Source organism: Oryctolagus cuniculus, chromosome 11 (assembly GCF_051225735.1).
Source record: "Oryctolagus cuniculus isolate XC-2025 breed Fujian yellow rabbit chromosome 11, ASM5122573v1, whole genome shotgun sequence".
Lineage (NCBI taxonomy): Eukaryota > Metazoa > Chordata > Mammalia > Lagomorpha > Leporidae > Oryctolagus > Oryctolagus cuniculus.
The window spans coordinates 75,952,238-75,965,967 of record NC_142877.1 but is presented as its reverse complement, the minus strand read 5'-3'; the positions used below and the strand labels follow the sequence as shown (position 1 = coordinate 75,965,967).

The 13,730-nt window shown below is 38.6% G+C and overlaps 1 long non-coding RNA gene across 1 annotated transcript in view; it reads left to right on the top strand.

Moving 5' to 3' along the window:
- LOC149123532 (uncharacterized) overlaps positions 1–11,737 on the top strand; it is a 119,122-nt gene extending 107,385 nt beyond the window's left edge. Inside the window, exon 3 of the long non-coding RNA XR_016217148.1 lies at positions 11,235–11,737. This is a non-coding gene — a long non-coding RNA (uncharacterized LOC149123532). The remainder of the gene's footprint in view (positions 1–11,234) is intronic.
- Positions 11,738–13,730: the final 1,993 nt, after the last annotated feature.

The window sequence follows — 13,730 nt, the reverse complement described above, 5'->3', positions numbered from 1 at the left end:
TGACAGTTCTCCATGCGTCCCTCACATCTCTGCACAACTTAAGATAGCTTTTGTCTTTTGTTCTGGACTATATTTTCAAGGATGTTGGTACAACAAACAACCAAAGGTAATACAGACAGTGTCTCTAGGGAGCAAAGACAAATTTGTTTGCTATCTAAAACAACCAAAGATGCATCATCATTTGGGGCTATGTTTGGATAGATTTGTGGGCAGCCCATTATAAAATGAGATGTTTCCTAAGTTCATGATTCCTTTTCTGGGATGTCAATCTACAAATGCTGACTTGTGTTGGGCTGCTCTCCATTGCTTCCATAACACAGAGAGAATGAAGGGAACTAACAGGAATATGAAACTCATGCCTCCTGCTGTGCCATGAGTAATAAAGTGTTTTGTATCTGACCTAGGAGTCCATGTATTCTGCCAGCCTTATTAAAATTATTGCAATGCAATCTGTTAGTTTTCCAAAATTAGAAAATCCAAAACCTCCCCGTTTTTGGCATATTGACAGTATTATTCACCTCAGTAGTCACATGTGCCTAAAAACATACTTCACACGGTTGCTTTTTAAAACTTTTGACAGTAAAGGAATTTTTAATGTCACACTCTAAACCTTATCTTTCCCATGAAACTTCACTGATGCTACACTCCAAATTAATTACTTCTATTATTTTTTATTTCAAATTTTGCAATTAATTTTGACTTCACAATGTTAACTTGATACATGTCTTTCATTTGATTGTGAATAACTTATGGGGAAGTGTGACATTTTGTTTATCTTTTGTTTCTTAAAGTACCTTTATCCAGTGCTTTACCTAAACATGATGTAACAGATTTGCTAAATTTTTAAAAAGAATTTGACTAAAAGTTTTTCCTAAATATTGATTCAAGTAATTAAACAATGCAGGCATGTGGCAATTTAGTTTCAAAAAGGTCTCACACATTATCAAATGTAATTCATTTTATTCTAACATTCCTGTATAAAGGAAAAATATGTTTGAATAAAAGAGACTTTGCATACCCAGTTCTGATTTCTTGACTTTGTGTATTTCCTTTGAGCTGTCATTACTTTGAAAACTACCTAGTTTATTTTATTTAAAATTTTGTATTTCTCACAAATAATTAAAAACATTGGTGTTTTATTCCATCTTATTTAACTTCCAGGTTTTCTTTTAAAAATGTTCAAAGCTATTATTCAAATTAAGAAATGTTACAAGTAAAAAGATGCTATAAATATCTATAACTGAGTATTATGAGTCTTCTAAGCAGACAAGCAGTCCTCTTTGTATGCATAGGTGAAGGAAAATGTCAAAATTATGCACATAAAATGTAATATTAACACAACATTAGAGCAAATTTAAAGTCAAAAATGAGAATTTTATGTGAAAATTTGTCATGTTATAAATCATGTAAATTTTCTATTGTAATTATTATTATTCTTTTAATTCCACTTGATAATGCTTTTCATAACCACTTCAAGATTCCAAAAGGAGAATAGATGTGAGCACAATTATCATGAAATAATAGGGCTTAGAATATATTAGCTTGGTTCTTGCTCTTAGCATTTAAGAAGACATGACAAATTAACATCTAATTTTTCACTGAGATATCTCGGTGGCATTAAATTATTTGACTGAACCAGAATCTCTCCTCTGTTTATTAACTGTGTATGCATGTGTGTGGGTGTAAGCATGTCTATGTTTGTTGGTTGGAGACAAGAGGATAAAAGAGGGCTAGCACTGTGGTACAGTGTGTTGGGCACCCCCCCCCCCAATGCTGCAATCCCATATGAGCACAGGTTTGAGTCTCACCTGCTCCATTTCTGATCAAGTTCCTTGCTAATATGCCTGGGAAAGCAGTGGAAGATGGCCCAAGTCATTGGGCCCCTAAACTCATGAGGAAATTCCAGGTGGAGTGGAACTTCAGCCTGGCCCAACCCTGGTTGCTGTGGCCATTTGGAAAGTGAACCAGTGGATGGAAGATACCTGTGTGTGTGTGAGTGTGTGTCTCTCCTTCTCTCTGTAACCCTGCCCTTCAAATAAATAAATACATTTTTTTGACAGGCAGAGTGGACAGTGAGAGAGAGAGAGAGACAGAAAGGTCTTCCTTTTGCCATTGGTTCACCCTCCAATGGCCACCACGGCCAGTGTGCTGCAGCCGGTACACTGCGCTGATCCGAAGGCAGGAACCAGGTGCTTATCCTGGTCTCCCTTGGGATGTAGGGCCCAAGCACTTGGGCCATCCTCCACTGCACTCCTGGGCCACAGCAGAAGCTGGCCTGGAAGAGGGGCAACCGGGACAGAATCCGGTGCCCCGACTGGGACTAGAACCCGGTGTGCTGGTGCCGCAGGTGGAGGATTAGCCTATTGAGCTGCAGCGCTGGCCTAAATACATCATTTTTTTTAAAAAAATTGTATTTATTTATTTTAAAGGCAGAGTTAGACAGAGAGAGAAGGAGAGGCAGAGAGAGAAAGTCTTCCAATGCTGGTTCACTCCCGAATTGGCTGCAATGGCTGGAACTGAGTAGATCCATAGCCAGGAGACAGGAGCTTCCTCCAGGTCTCCCTTGTGGGTGTAGGGGCTCAAGCACTTGGACCATCCTCTACTGCTCTCCCAGGCCATAGCAGAGAGCTGGATCAGAAGTGGAGCAGCCAGGACTTGAACCGGCGCCCATATGGGATGCCAGCACCACAGCAGCAGCCATACCCACTACAGCACAGCGCCGGTCTGGATTGGTAAATATCCAAAGTCATTGATAAAATAAATTTCTGTATTTTACAACATAAAAAATTAAAAGAACTGAGAGTGCTAAGTAGTTTCTTATGAATAGAAATTAAATAAAAAGTTAAAATAATATTTTATAACCTAGAAATACTTTACTTTTTTCACTGAAATTTACATAAGTAGTTTGAACATATTGTTGGGATACTGTAGAATATTAGTATTCTGGTTCAGGAAAGATAATTTTTCCAAAATATGAATAGAATATATTTAATGTTACCAAAACGCTCTAAAGAATTATGTCAGTAGTAAAATAAGTTTTTTACTATGCAGTGGTTTTTACAATGATACATAAAACACAAAGCTGATTTCAATAGTAAAATGATTAACTCTTTTTCTAATTAATATTGAAGTGAGATTCACTTTATAATATGTCCTCAAGGAGGGGGAAACTTTAACTTGTAGTATAACATGTGTACACATTTTTAGGACACAAGACTGTCCATTATATTCCTGAATTTGGACCACGTGGATAAATGGCAGATTCATGCTATGAGTCTAGATCAGAGGATTGGCATTCCAAGGCTTGCATGGGCCAGGCTGCTGATACAAGTTCCTGTGATGAGACTGCAGCTTGCAGGTCCCCTCTGAAAGATGAAGCCACCACGCAACTCCAGCTGGGCCTTAATTAGAAAAAGCAAAGAGTCTTTATCTTGAACTCCACTCACATTCACACACTACTTTCAATACATCAGAAATTGTCCCCTTTCTCTTCTACCTTCCAAATTCTTCTGGAACTTAAACTCTTTGCCACAGCAGTTAAATCTTGATCAAGTTATTCCCCTTGTCTACTTATTACAATAGCCTCCTAAAAGACATTTCTGCTTTCTCAGTTCCCACAAATAAATCCAAACACAGTAATTATTTTGTAATTTACTTCAGGCTATATTCTTTCTCTTGCTCAAACTATTTTGAATCATTCAAAATAAAAGCTAAAACCCTTACAATGGCCCATAAAGTCCTCTATATTCTGATCCCATTCTACCTCTCTGATTTTATATACCATTCATCTAATTTCCTCATATGTGCTTTCATTTTTTAAAAAAATTGCATTTATTTGAAAGGCAAAGCAATACAGAGGGCAAGAATGAGAGAGAGAGAGATCTTCTGTCCATTGGTTCATGCCCCAGAGGGCTGCAATGGTCAGGGTTGGAGCAGACCAAAGCCAGGAACCTGGAACTCCATCCAGGTCTCCTACATGGGGGGCAGGGGCACAAGCACTTGGGCCATCTGCTGCTTTCCCGGGTGCATTAGCACAAATCTGGATCAGGAGTGGAGCAGCTGTGACTTGAATAGTCCCTCCTAGGAGATGCCTGCATCATAGGTAGTGGCTTAATATTCTGTACCACAAAATCATCCCCTCAAATTTTTATTTTTTTCATTATATGTTAAAGAGAGACAGATGGAGAGAACTTCCATCCTTGGGTTTACCTTCCAAATGTGTACAACATCCAGGATTGGACCAGGTTGAAGCCAGCAGCCTGGAATTGAATCCAGGTCTTCCACATGGGAGGCAGGGACCCAATTACTTGAGCCATTACTGCTGCCTCCCAAATTGTGTATACGCAGGAAACCATTATCAAGATTGGGGCCAAGAAGCAACCACTTCGATATGGGATGCGGTTCCCAAACAGTATCAGCTGCCGAATCAAATGCCTGCCTCTTTCTCACACACATCTAGTGATTTGCTCGCTATTGCTTTAACTAGTTCACACTCATAAGTTCTTTGCCTTTCTCGTTCCCTTTGCTTGAGACGCTCTTTCTCTTTTCTCCTGTGTAAAGTTATCTCCTCATAATCGGGTAAAAAACCCAATGACTGGGGCTCACGTTGTGGTGCCGCTGGCTAAGCGGCTGCCTGTGATGCTGGCATTCTATGTGAGAATGTCAGTTGGAGTCCCAGCTGCTCCACTTCCTATGCAGCTCCCTGTTCATACACCTGAGAAAGCAACGAAAGAGCCTCAAGTGCTCGGGGCCTTGCCACCCATGTTGGAGAGCAGGATAGAGTTTGTGGCTCCTGGCTTCAGCCTGACCTGGCCCTGGTTGTTGTAGCCATTTGGGGAGTGGACTAGTAGATTCAAGATCTCTTTCTCTCTCTTCAAATGAATAAGTGAATCTAAAAATAAATAAATAACTGAAGGTCTCACAACAACTGAGTCTATTGCAATACAGTCCTTATGCTAATCACCCAGAGCATCTGAGGTGCGAAGCTTCCATGCTTTTTCCCAGTGGAATCAGGGCACATCACTTTCCCAGCTCATCAATGTGTTCCTCAACCAGAGAGCTCTACTAAATTTGACTGTCCAGAGTTTTTACTGGAACTTCTGCATATAGATATAATTGATGAAATTATGCGTGATATGATTGGACTCAATCTCCTGCTTTCTATAGAGATCAAACTAGACCGAAGTCTCAACCATTTTCTCTTTTTAAAGAAAATTTCATTAGTTCTTTGAAAGGCATGGCAGCAGAGAGAGGAGAGAGAATATGAATATCTTGCATCCAGTGGTTCATTCCCCAAATGGCCACAGCAGCTAGGGCTGAGTCAGGATAAAGCCAGGAGCCAGGAACTCCTTCTGGGTCTGCCATAAGGGTGGCAGGGTTCCCAGCTCATGGGCCATCTGCTGCTGCCTTCCCAGATGCATTGGCAGAGAGCTGCATTGAAAACTGAGCAGCAGGGACTCAAACTAGTGTTCTGACTTGGGATGCCAGGATCTGAAGCACTGGCTTAACTCTTTGCATCACAACACTGGTCTACAAAGTCAACCTTCTAATCACAGGACTGTCTTTCCATTGACCAGCTGAAACTATTCTGAAACTGTCTGGTCCCCTGTATGAATCACCTCATTACTGTAAGAGATACATTCCTGTCACTTGGGAGGTTCTAGGGGTTTTAGAAGCTCTGCCAGAATACTGGTTCAAAGATCAGAAAACTCTGTTACACTATGTGTCACATTCTCAGTAGGCCTTCACTGACCATCTATAATAAATAATCTGATTCCAATTTTTTTTTTCTTTTTGAGCTCTGATTCTTCTAAAACTTTAACCTCTATTTCTTTTTAGCCCCAGAGCTGGACAAGTCATGTTTTCTTTCTCTATGAATTTTTTAAAAATATTTATCATTCTCTTCTTCCTTTAATTATCTGAAACACAAGCCCACTTCAAAAGTTCATGGATGGATTAGGCATTGTGACACAGCAGGTTAAAGTGCCACTTAAGACACTCTCATACTAGAATGCTTGAGATCCTGGTCTTTCTCTGTTTCCCATTCAGCTTCCTGTTACTGCACTTGGGAAGTGTCAGATGGTGATCCAGTTATTTGGGTTCCTGTCACTCAGGTGGAAGACCCTGATGGAGTTACTGGCTTCTGGTATTAGCCTAGGTCAGTTACAGCTATTGTAAGCATTTGGGTAGTGAACTAGCAGATGAGATATTTCTCTCTTCCTCTTCTCCCAATCAATATTTCCTCTCTGCTCTTCAAATAAATAAACCTTTTTTAAAAAAAGTTCATGGAAAGTATCAAAATTTGTTTATTTTGCTGCAAAAAAATCTGTGTATCATTTAGCATTTTCTATAAATGTTTTGAAAACATTTCACATATCCCATATTTATCCCACAAAATCACTGTGAAAGGGAGAGTTAATGCAGCCATATCCTGTTGTCTTTATTTAGGGAAGATCTTGGCTTTTTTTTGAATCATCCATGTGTTTGTTCAGTTATCTCTGTTATGTATCTTTCTTTATATGATTTGATCTTCTGGGAGACTGGTAGAGATTCCTATTTCTTTTGCAAATTTCCAGCCCTCCTATATTGATATTTCATAGATAATGATGTGAAATATGCCTGGAGGCCAGTTTAAGCTTGACAATCTGTTTATACCACATCTCAGGAAAGTGCTAATTCTAATTCTCATTGTTGTTCGATATTCTTGAGAAAGGATGATAAGAAAATCCCAAAGAGGAGACTAAGCATCATGGAAGAATATAGAAAAATATAAATTAAATTTGACAATGACTGAAAAGGGATTATTTGCCATAGTAGGAGACTATTTGATAACTAATGGAACAATTATATTTAACATAGATGTGGCAGTTTTATTAAGATGTAATAAAACAGAAATAAACATGAAAAATGTATACTGTGGTAAAAAAATGACAGCTAGCTTATCTGTGGCAGTTTTGAATCAAAGAAAATAAAATATGAGAATGAAAGGACATAATTAGGCTGAAAGATATTCCCAGAGTGACCCGTGTTGTTAAAATTTGTTAGCTAAGCAATACACTAAATGTCAGTGAGTTATAATCTAAATAGCTTTGAAATGAAAGAGGGGAGGGAATTGGTAAGATGACAGGTAATGAATGATTCAATTATGTCTCAGTTATGACTGTAGTCCCTAAGAAATGAAAAGGACAGGTAAGAGAGAGTAGGTTAGACATATGCTGAAGTAAACTTTTGGTTATATTTTACTTTCTCCTAATTTCTATATCTATTTCTCCTTCTCCTCCTCTTTCGAGAAATGTTACAGGAAAATGGAGGTAGAGAAATTATTATTACCTCGGTTCTTTGTCTCACATGGAAGAAGAATTTCCAAGTGGACAGCAGAGAGATTTAAAGAGATTTATTAGAGTCAAAGACTTCCAGCCTGAGTGGCATGAAGAGGGGTTTCCAAGAGAGGAAAAAAACCCAAAGAACCTCTTGGTACTGGGTTTTTTTTAAGTACAATTTTGAAGGAAAAAAAAAAAAACTTGACAATCAGATTGGTAGTCAGTTACCAGGTGGGGACAAAAACCATCAAAAGTCCTGACAATTCTCTATCCTGTCCGGCCTGTTCAGGATAAAACAAAAAACCATCCAGAAGGGTTGGGTAGGTAACTTGTTTTAACAATAAGCTGTTCTTGCTATTCTCACGGTAAGTTTGGAGATTCCGAAGGAAGGAGGAAGGCCTGTTTGTTCCTGCTAGAGATAACATTTTGGAGAAGGAACAAATATTTTACACCCCAAATTCTATCGGGACCACCCTGACTGCCTATTAACACAAACGACTCCTCCTACTAACAACTTACTCAATTTCTGAAAATATAGTTTACCTATCTTGAGACTTCTTATTGGGTTTTGTTTAAGTTGATCACACAAAGAAAAAGCAATTCAAGTTGTAACACATAAATACAGAAAATCTTTCAACTGACATTTTATAAAAATATTCTATTAAACTGCTAGATGATCTCAAACATCCTTTGTACACTTATGAAATTAATCCTCTCTGTATGCTTTTGAGGACTGAAGCCAACATAAAGGAAAGGAAACTAGAATTCTCAGAGATTTCCCAAGTGATTACTTAAGAAGTGTTTTACTGTGACCAATCATGGTGCACAAGGGGATGCCCACCTACTCCTTTAAGATAAATGGCAAATGTCTCCATATGTCTTGTACTTATCAAATGCCACTCAGCAGTGGTTTCCACTGTTTTCAAATACACACAAGTTATATAGCCAAGACACTTACCATCAATGTGGAATAAATGCTTAATTCATTCATTCATTGCCTTGTGGAAGTAATAGAGTGAGGGGTTGCATAGGAATATTTATAGTAAGTAAGCAAATCACAAGTTTAAAAAACAAAGTGTGAGTTTATTTTATATTCAAATAATTATTTATATTTTTGTAAGTTTGAAAAAAATGCATTTTTTTAAATGAAAAGCAAATGCATTTAGTGTATACCAACAGTTACGTATTGTGACTTTTATATATATTTCACTTAATACTCCTAATATTTCTATAAATCATGAATATTTACACAGAATACAAGTAAGATGCTTTTATGGTATAAAGGAACTTAATAATGGGACCAATATTTGAACCAAGTAGTCTGACTTCAAAGGGAATGTTCATTCCTGTTTGCTTTATGATGCATCTTTAAAATATGCATTATATCCAGAAGTAAGATAGAAAACATATGATAAAGGTGCAGAGAAACAGAAATGATTAATTCAGTTTGAGATTATTGAAGAAATTTTAGGGGTGGGGTATTAATATAGGTCTTAAAGTAGTTGGTTTGAGAACAGCATTCCATGCAAATTACAGCACATTACCAGGAAGAGAAATGCCTTGTTTATGAAACTAATAAAGTCTTATGCAGCTGTTTGACAGGATATATCAGAAAGTAAAGTTCAGCACCAGACTGGGCAACAGTAAAGGTTGGGACCTTGGAGTTTATATTATAGGCAAAGGGGACCACCAGGCATTTCTTAGCAGAAGGGTAACAATGTAATATAAATTGAATACATTTCAAAAAAAACTAACTTCCTTAGTCCATTGTCAAATAGTTGGTCTCGAGACTTTTTTCCCTTAAGCAGCCTATACATTATTTGAGTTCCTTATGATATTATTTATAAACAGATATATTATTTAAAGCAGATGGGTAACAATATCATATAAATTGAATAAATTTAAAACTATATATTGAATAAATTTAAAACTATTTGTATGTCAATCATCAAATAGTTTGGTCTTGAGATTTTTCCTTAAGCAGCCTATATATTATTCAAGAGTTCTTCATGATATTATTTATAAACAAAAACATTTTATGTGGCTTATTACCATGAAAAATATAATTAGCTTATTTTCATTGTAAACTATATTTCTATAATATTCCTAAAAGTTTTATTGAAATGGTAAAGTTTTGGAGAATGCAGAGGTGTTTGATGCAACAGCTGTTTGATTGACAATTGTTGATTTCCATCTTCATCTCTACACTCATTATTTATTTGGAATTTAGAAAAAAAACTAAAACCCATCTCTTCCTCTCTGCCCAACACCTTACATTTCCTCATGTGCTTAACTTCGCGTTCTCAGAGATGTGTGCCTTTACCTGAGGAACATGTTATCTCGGCCACACAATAGCTGACAGATCCTTTTTATGTTGCTTGGTTGTTCTTACCTATATTACTCGTGAGAAAAGATTCACTTATTGAATATACAACCATGCGGTTTCCCTCACATACTTGTGGAACAAATGAACAATTTCAGTTCTATTTTCATACCTATTGAGTGACTATTTCCTAACTTCCTCTTAGATGAAGAACCAGTAGATTTACATCCAAAAACATACAAAGAAAATAAGTTCCTAGTTCATTTTCCCCAACAGGTCATAATACAGAAGTTTCTGGCAGAGAAGGTCATGTACTAGGCAACTCCTCACTGCTGCAGAAATGTTTCATCTCACTGGGGTTATTTGCCACAAATGAAATTAGGTCAGGAATGTTGTAGGCAGGCATACAAGGTTAAAATTGATTAGGTTTGTGAGCTGCTTTCACCACACCCCTGTGTGACCTCATGTTCCTACCTGGCCACACCTGTGCACCCACCAGCCAATCAGGTTAATTAACTACTCAACCTTTGGAAGTGGATTAAAAGCCTGGGACATGGTGTGCCCACCCTCCCGCCCTCCTTCCCTCCCTTCCCTCTCCCTTCTCTCTCCTTCCCTCTCCCCCCTCTCTCCCTCCCTCTCCCTCTCCCTCATCCTCTCTCCTACCCTCCCCCCTCCCCAAGGACTTGGGCCATCTTCTACTGCTTTTGCAGGCCATAGCAGAGAGCTGTATCGGAAGTGGAGCAGCCAGGACTCGAACCGGCACCTGTATGAGATGCTGGCACTGCAGGCAGTGGCTATACCCACTATGCCGTGGCGCTGGCCCCTTATTTATTTATTTATTTATTTATTTATATAGTTATGTATTTATTTATTTATTTATTTAAAAGTCAGATTTACACACAGATAGGAGAGGCACACAGAGAAAGGCAGGACATTAAATACTTTTAAGAATGCCCAGAATGATGGCACAGTGGGTTAAGCTGCCACCTGCAGCACTGGCATCCTTTATCGGAGTGTCAGTTCAAGGCTTGCCCTGCCTGGTATAGCTCCCATCTAATGTGCTTGGGAAAGCATGGAAGATGGCCTAAGTACTTGGCCCCTGCCACCCTCCTGGGAGACCCAGATGGAGTTCCACACTCCTGACTGTAGTTGGCCAAGTTCCAGCCATTGTCATTTGAGGAGTTAACTAGTGGATTAGAAATTTCTTTCTCTTTGTGTCTCCCTTCTCTTTTAATGTCTTCCCCTGTCACTCTGCCTTACAAATAAATAAAATAAATCTTTTTAAGAAGACTTTTAAGAATATGAGGGATTTTATTGTGTTATGAAGAAATTGAAAATCTATCATAGAGAAAACTTGCTTTAACAGTTGATGGAAATCTGAACTACAAAGATATCACTGGTAAGCACTCAAGTAGTTGTGGAATAGATTATTGGGAATGTGGGAAAGAGGGATTCCTGTTGTTTATAAGCAGAAAATTTAGTGGAATGGTGTACCACACTTATGTTGATACTTGTGAATAATGAACTTGGATATTTGGCTGAGGATATTACTAAGCAACATGTTCAAATTGTGTCATACTTTCTTCTTACAGGAAAATGCAAGAGAAGGATATGAATATTTGGATAATTTTTAACCTTTCAAGATAGGAAGAGGTACAAGTGTTCAATCACACAAACCATCTTTGAAGAGAAAACAGATGTTACTCAGATCCGTTCAACCAAGCCGAGATCCTCTGAGAGTTTAATGGCATTGTCTTTAGTCGTTTTAACAGAAACACAAAACAAATATGGGTGCACAATATTATACCAACTGGCGCTGTGATGCAGCAGGTTAACACCCTGGCCCGAAGCGCCAGCATCCCATACGGGTGCTGGTTCGAGACCCGGCTGCTCCACTTCCAATCCAGCTCTCTTCTATGGCCTGGGAAAGCAGTGTAAGATGGCCCGAGTCCTTGGGCCTCTGCACCCGCGTGGGAGACCAGGAAGAAGCTCCTGGCTCCTGGCAGGATCAGCACAGTTCTGGCCGTTGCGGCCAACTGGGGAGTGAACCATCGGATGGAAGACCTCTCTCTCTCTTTCTCTCTCCCTCTCTCTCTCCCTCTCTCTCTTTCTTTCTCTTTCTCTCTCTGTCTCTCCTCTCTCTGTAAACTCTGACTTTCAAATAAAAAAATAAATCTTTAAAAAAATACTCAACAGTAAATTGAAGCTACTTTTCATGAAGAAGGAATGACCACTGCAAATGTGGAGCTGTGAGATCAGAGTGTATCTTGAATGATTAAGAGTTACACAATTCCTTATAACCAAGTGGTGTTTGTTTAGCTTCATCTTTGTTTCTATGCTTAGCTCTATGCTGTGTATATGAATTGTCTCCCAGAATTCACATTGAAATTGAATTACCATTATGAGGCAGTAACAGGGCAGAAACTTAATGCAACTGGAGCATTTAGAAATAAAACTTTGAGGAAGTGATTAGAATTAGATAAATTCACTAGACTGCAGCTCACCGACCGAATCCTGGTGCCTTATTAGAATAGGCAGAGAGTTGCCACAGATACATTCATTCAGGCTTCCTGTGTCTTGCCACATGATGCCCAGGGCTGCCTTGGGATTCTGCCAGCCAGAAGGCCATCACCAGGGACGGCCTATGAACCCTGCATCTCCAGAATTATGAGTCAAAATGAACCCTTTTTCTTCATCATGTATCTTTCTCAGATATTTTACTCTAATAATGAAAAATTGAATAGTAACCTTGTAATATTGACTCCATTTTCTCACTTTTTCAACAAGGATGTCCATGATCTATATACTGAATATTACCTATGCATGTTCCACTATTGTATGTTGAGAAGTTAACTTATGTTTTAGTTTCATAGATTCACAGACAGAGAAACATTGTGTCTAAGGAGTTGAATTTAATTAATTAAACAGCCAAGAATTTATCTTCATGATTTAAAGAAGGAGATCGGGCCCTCTGAGCTGATATGAGATTTCAAATTTGGGTAGATACTCTAATAGGAGAATACTTTTAGGGAATTTGAGTTAGAATAAGACATTTTACAGGCCAGCGCTGTGGCTCAATAGGCTAATCCTCCACCTAGTGGCGCCAGCACCCCAGGTTCTAGTCCTGGTCAGGGTGCCAGATTCTGTCCTGGTTGCCCCCCTTCCAGGCCAGCTCTCTGCTATGGCCCGGGAGTGCAGTGGAGGATGGCCCAGGTGCTTGGGCCCTGCACCCCATGGGAGACCAGGAGAAGCACCTGGCTCCTGCCTTCGGATCAGCGTGGTGCGCCGGCTGCAGCGCGCTGGCCGCAGCGGCCATTGGAGGGTGAACCAATGGCAAAAGGAAGACCTTTCTCTCTGTCTCTCTCCCTCACTGTCCACTCTGCATGTCAAAAAGAAAAAAAAAAGACATTTTACATTAGGGAGGGACACAAATCAGCATATAGATAGTTATATTCAAAGAGTCAATAGGAGCTGATCACTCCTTAATACCCAGATTCTGTGAACGTGCTTATTACATGGCAAATAGGACTTTACTGATGTAATAAAATGCATGGACCTTAAAATAAGATTATCAACATTAAGTAAGTTGACCCAACATAATTCCTTGAGTCCATAAAGCAGAGAACTTTGTCTAGTTGGGGATCAAAGGTACCTACTCACGCATCTTAGAGGAGTGAGTAATAATCCCTTATTTTTTTGCCCCACTGTGCTTTGTTGTCTGTTTGCAATGCAACATTATTATCACTCAGTAGATAGCTAGCATTGTGTGGTTATAAACATTAATCTTTCTTTTCCACTAGACTATGAATTTAATGAGGATAGGAACTGTATTCTATTAACCATTTTATTTCCTTTAAAAAAATCTAGTGGTTAAGATAGTGGATAATGGTTTCATAAACAAGTTAAGTGGTATTATGTAAATAATAATAGTAGGAACAATGAACAATCAGCCTCTTTGGAACACTTTATGAAAGAAATAATTTGTAAATGAAATTATGATAATAGAGATATTTTAGGAGAAATAAATGAAAGAAGTGAATACATGAAATGAATAGCCTGAAACAGTTTCATTTGGATACAACTAGAGA